Below are 6203 nucleotides of genomic sequence, written 5' to 3'. Positions count from 1 at the left end.
GAACTATACACTTGAAAAGGGTGAATTTTACTGTACATAAATTAAACTTCAATAAACCTGACTTTTAAAAAATGACATTGCCTTGTGGTTTTAAGTCACAGTTCTTTTGCTTTGCAGTGAAATTGAACAGCTTTATATTTATTTGCCATTTATATTCCTTCTTTGGAGAATTGTCTTTTCATCCCATTGCAGAATCGTCTACGGAGTCTGAGCCTTTTTTCTATTAATCGGGGTGATCTTTTAATATTGTCTGTCAAACTTGTTAAAAATATCTTTTTAAATTTCTTTGCACTTTATTTGTGAATACTTTACATCTTTATTTGTTCTAGCCAAGCTTACTGACTTTTACTCTAATGGTTGCTTTACTTCTTTAGAAGAACTTCTGCTAGAAACCTTTGGAACACTGAAATGTCTCAGTACGTGCTACTTCAGTTTCTCTTGGGAATTCACCAGGTNGCCAGGTGGGCTGTGGGTAGGCTTTTCAAATTTAAAAACAAAAACAGGGGTGCCTGGGTGGCACAGCGGTTAAGCGTCTGCCTTCGGCTCAGGGCGTGATCCCGGNACCAGGTAGGCTGTGGGTAGGCTTTTCAAATTTAAAAACAAAAACAGGGGCGCCTGGGTGGCACAGCGGTTGGGCGTCTGCCTTCGGCTCAGGGCGTGATCCTGGCGTTGTGGGATCGAGCCCCACATCAGGCTCCTCCACTATGAGCCTGCTTCTTCCTCTCCCACTCCCCCTGCTTGTGTTCCCTCTTGCTGGCTCTCTATCTCTGTCGAATAAATAAATAAAATCTTTAAAAAAAAATAAAAACAAAAACAAAAAACAAGCCCTCTGCGTCAGCATAGTTGTTGACCTCCCAGCTCACTGAGCTCATGGCTCATCCTTTCTTCTTGTTCCTCGGGCTCCACTGGGCTGAGATCCAAGCCACACCCTGGCCTTACTGACTCAGTCTCTTCCCACAGAGGCAGCAGCCAACAGCAGTTTAGACCCGGGGCCCCACCACCGGGTGATTTATAGCAATAGAAATCGACGAAAGCCTCAATCAATTGAAAACCTCATTTAACATTTCCCTCTGCTCTCCAGTTTGTGGAAATTCTGTTTTGTCCTGATTTGCTCCATAATGACATTTGGGGGAAAAATATGACCTCACTTGTACATTTCAGTAATCAATCAATTAATTAATTAATTTAAATATTTTATTTATTTATTTTAGAGAAAAAGAGAGAGAGAGAAAGTGAGTGAGCAGGGGGAGGAGCCGTGGGAGAGGGAGAGAATCTCCATCAGACTATGCTCAGAGCAGAGCCGGACACGGGGCTCGATCCCAAGATGCTGAGGTCAGGACCTGAGCTAAAACAGAGAGTTGGATGCTTAACTGGCTGCATCACTCTCAGTAATTATTTTCTGAATACTTACCATGTGCCTGGAGCGTGGCCTACAGTGGTGGGGTAGACTGGTTTTTGTCCTCATAGCACTTACAGGCTGGTTATGCCAATAGTCAATGAATAAGTATAAAATTGTGACATAAGATCATCGGAAATTATGATAAATGCCATGACAGGAACAAAGAGGATGTTTCCTCCTGTCAAAGTGGGGGTGCAGAGAGTGGTAGGGACTCCCCTTCTCTCACTCCAATCTAAAAAGTTTTATTTGGCCCCAAACTTCCTACAAATTTTCACTTCTAGGAAGACTTCAGCAGAAGAAAAAATGTCTGCAAAACCAGTGCCCTTGAGATTGTAAACAAATGTGAGAAGCTGAGTGAGCTCGGGCAAGGCCATGTGTCTTCATCGTGCGTAATCCAGATGATGTTACCTGTCCTAGGGATTGCTGTGAGAATTGGCAAAACTAGATGTCTAAGAGGCCGAAGGGATGCCCTGAAGACTCTGGAGGCAGACAAGTGGGGTTCAAATCCTGGCTCTTCCATATAATAGCTACTGTTGTCTCAGGGGAGTTCTTTATCCTCCCTGTGCCTCAGTTTTCTCGTGTAGCGAATGGGGTAGTAATAGTGTCTACCTCTTACGGTTGATCTGAGAATTAAATGAGAGAGAAAATATGTGGCTTTTGCAATAGTGCTTGGTGTGTGGAAAGTGTTTGGTCAAAGCTAGTTTCTGCCATTGCCATCGCATCATCACTGGGTTCAGGTCCCAACATAAGAATGAACAAATCTCTCATGTACTATAACCATGTAGTTAGATCACTCTGGTACAGCCAAGCCCTGGGACTGTGAGCAATAGATACGTGGAATAAAGAGAAACATAAGGCTCACATTTCTGTGCCTGTAGACTCTGTGTGAAAGGGGTCAGGGATCTCATCTCAGTTCCAACCCCATTTCCCTTTCCCCGCTTCACTGAGGAAATGACCTTGAAGGAGGAGCGACTGCACTCTGAGTAGATAGAACAGCTTTGGCTACGGCCCAGCTCCACCACCCAGGCACAGAGGAGAGCTCTCTGATGTCTCTTGAATGATTTAGCTTTATTGGCTATTGTCTCTCTCTCCAAATTGCCTTCAGGATGAATGTCATGGCCAGAGCCCATAGAGGACACCAGCTTCCCAAGGAGCTCACGGGATGCAGATATTCTCTCCGTTTATGAAACAGCCTTCAAATTGACCATTAGTGGAGGCTGTATTTTGTACCTTACGAAGAGGAAATTGCAGCGTATTAGAAGTTCTGCACTGTGGCTTAGGCAGTGCATTAGAGGCGGGATACAGGCTGGGGTGCTTTCCTACTGGGCATAATACCCAATTTATTTTCATTTACATTACTTTCTCTACATCACTGACTGCACGAGGCATGAAACTGTTAAATGCAAGCAATTCCCAATTGCTTGGCACAAACAGAAATGTTTAATGAATAATAATAAAAAAGGAGCCTATGGATGAAACCAATATGCAAAAATTGTGAGAGCGTGTTAATCAATTTTTCTCATTGCAGAGAGCTCAATGAGGCTTCTTTCTCCTTTTTCCCTCCCTGCCTCCTCTTTCTTCCTAAGTTCTTTTTTAAAAAGATTTCTTTATTTATTTGAGAGAGAGAGAGAGAGCATAAGCAGGGGGGAGGAGTAGAGGGAGAAGCAGGCTTCCTGCTGAGCAGGGAGCCCAATGAGGGACTTGATCCCAGGGTCCTGGGATCATGGCCTGAGCCAAAGGCAGACACTTAACTGAGCCACCTGGGCACCCAAAATGCATGAATGTGAAAGGATTTATCTGGAGAATTTCAAGAAAAGAAGGAAGGAAGGGAGGGAGGAAGAGGGAGGGAGGGAGGCACCTGGGCAGCTCAGTTGGTTAAGCATCTGACTCTTGCTTTTAGCTCAGGTCATGATCGAAGGGTTGTGAGATTGAGACCCGGATCAGGCTTTGTGCTCAGTGAGGAGTCTGCTTGAGATTCTCTTTCTCCCTCTCCCTCTGCCCCTCTCCCCCTTCTCTAAAAGAAAAAAAAAAAAAAAAGAAGCCTCATTGGCTTGTTGGAAGAGTCAGCTTAGGAAGAGGGAGACTGGCTCATGCAGGGGAGGTTCAGCAGCACCACATTCCAAAGCTTCTGGTTCCCTTGTGGGCTCCCTTGAGCAGGAGTGGATTTCTAGAGCCTCCATCAAAACTGATGGATCTCACCCCCCCCCCATAGTTTTGCTCCCACTTGGTAACTTCACGGCATGCTGGGGTAGAAGAGGTGTGTTGTTAACAAGGTCTTGGTTGGAATCCAGACTCTTTCAGGAGCAGTATGACTGAGCAGAATGACTTTAACCTCTCTGGGCCTGATTCCTTATTTACAAAATGAGCAACGGATACCGGTCTCTTGTGGTTAGTTCCCATGGTCTGATAATAGAAGCTCAAATATATACAAATATACAGAGAAAAGAGACTGGAAGGAAAAAGAATGGAATGTCAATAGTGGCTGTTTATTTTTTTTTTCTTTTTGTTCTGCATTTTTCAACTTTCTATATAGGTAAGCATTATCTTTCCACAAGAAAATTATAGTTTACAAAAGCACATCTTTTCTTATTTCAGCAAACATGGGTTATAATAACACCTATTGATTTTCCTTCTCCTTTTTCTTTGTTCCATGCAGTCTGCCCTTCTATTTCTCTTTTGAAAGGAAAGCAGATACGGGCTGTATTAGTTTCCAGTTGCTGCTGTGACAAGTTTAGTGGCTTAAAACAACAGAAATGTATTCCCTTACGGTTCTGGAGATGAGAAGTCTTGAAATGAGTCTTAAAGAGCTCAACTCAAGGTGTGGGAAGGGCTGGTTCTTTGGAGGATGTGAAGGGAGAATCCATTTCTTTGGGGTTTTTTTCAGGCTTTTTTATGGCTGCCTGTATTCCTTGCCTTGTGGCTCCTTTTCCATCTTCATGCCCATGATTCCAGTCTGCTTCCGGCATTGCATTCTCCATAGAAGGAGACATGCCTGGATAATCCGCCATTATCTCCCCATCTCAAGATCCTTATTCACACCTGCAGAGTCCTTTTTGCCATCTACGGTAACATATGGATATCTTTTAAGTGGGATTCATTCAGCCTAACACACAGGGTTTATTAAGAGGTGGAGGATTAAATAAAAACTGAGCAAGGAAAAAAACAACAGAGTTTCTGGTAATGTGAAATAACAAACCAAGTACTTTATGCAGACTATCTTAATTCTTACAGAATTTAACTGTACTGGACCAAGTGCCCTGGCAGGAAATACAAGGCTTTTGGGTCTGGTGTGAACATAGAAGCTGATGTATTCTATTAAAAAACCCCAAAATCATGGGGCATCTAGGTGGCTCAGTCAAGTTAAGTGTCTAACTCTTGATTTCGGCTCAGGTCGTGATCTCAGGGCTGTGGGATTGAGCCCCACATCTGGCACCATGCTCAGCAGGGAGTCTGCTCAAGATTCTCTCTCTCCTCTCCCTCTGCCCCTCTGCCCTGCTCATACTCCCTCCCTCTCTCTCTCTAAAATAAAAAACAAATCTTAAAAAAAACAACAGCAAATTCATGACACACAACAGTGAAAAATTATCAAGCCCCTTCTCCCAAAATCTCTAAGGGGCCAGAAATTCAGTCTAAAATTATTATTTCTTTGAAATGTCAATTCTTACTGTTGAAAGGCACCAGANAATGTCAATTCTTACTGTTGAAAGGCACCAGAAAGACCCATGTCAGGGATTAGTCGTTGATTCAAAAGCAGCCTATTTTCTTCAGCTTGGTACGAAGATGTGCCAGGAATGATATTTTTTAAAAAGCAAAAAAGTTCAAATTATTATTTGTTGTTGCAAAAATGCCACAGGTTATTAAACTAACATCAGGAATGGATATAATCAGATCTCATCTATTATTAATGAGGTTCTGCCTTAATGTGATCATTATAGGTATGTGCCTCATACCTAGAAGCTACCATCTAACATAATAACAACCTGAAATAATGAGTTGCCAGCATGATATTTTTCTTTTCTGAAGGGTTATACCTATCGGGTTGCCTTTTCCTTTCCTTAGAACAACAACAATAATAATAAACTGTAACATTTTAGACAGAGACAGGTGTAAGTTTTATTTGTAATATAATGGTTACTGCTTAACATCTTTACAGTTAAGATTTGTTACACAGCCAACACAAAAATGTTTTGGAAACCATATTATTACTACTTATAATGATGATCCAAGAGCCAGAAAAGCTTGTATAACTTTCATAACATCTACTGTGTGGGTGCCTGGGGGTGAAAGAGACAGAGGCAGAGAAAGACAGAGACAGAGACACATACACCCACACACACAGACACCACCCCCCCACACTACAGAGTTCCAAGATATGACTATACTTATAGGTCAATTTACTAAGACTTAAAAAAAAATTTTCTCACAGACAAGCCTTTTAACTGCAATCCCTTCCTTTCTCTAAGGCATAGGCTCAGAAAATACATAAATTAAGCCTTCGTGAACAGAGCCAGAGCCGGACCACGTCCTGAATAGTTTAGCTTCCTTTGGAGCAGGTTATTACAAATAGTTGTGCTGAGGCGTGCTCACAAAATCCTATTTAATCCTTAATGCAGTTGAATTCTATGGGGTGCAGTTACCTAGAGACCAGATTAGGCAAACGTAAGTGTCAGGAATGAGAGTGAATGCAGAAATAAGGGGACGAGACCCAAGAATCTGAGCACCTAAGAAGGGCAAAGTCTGTTGAGAAACACTCAAGTTTGGCCAGTTAGAACCTTCATCTCTCCAGTGGTCATTCTGCAATTCT

The sequence above is a fragment of the Ailuropoda melanoleuca genome, chromosome 7 (assembly GCF_002007445.2).
Source record: "Ailuropoda melanoleuca isolate Jingjing chromosome 7, ASM200744v2, whole genome shotgun sequence".
Classification (NCBI taxonomy): Eukaryota; Metazoa; Chordata; class Mammalia; order Carnivora; family Ursidae; genus Ailuropoda; species Ailuropoda melanoleuca.
Note: the sequence above shows the minus strand (reverse complement) of the source record.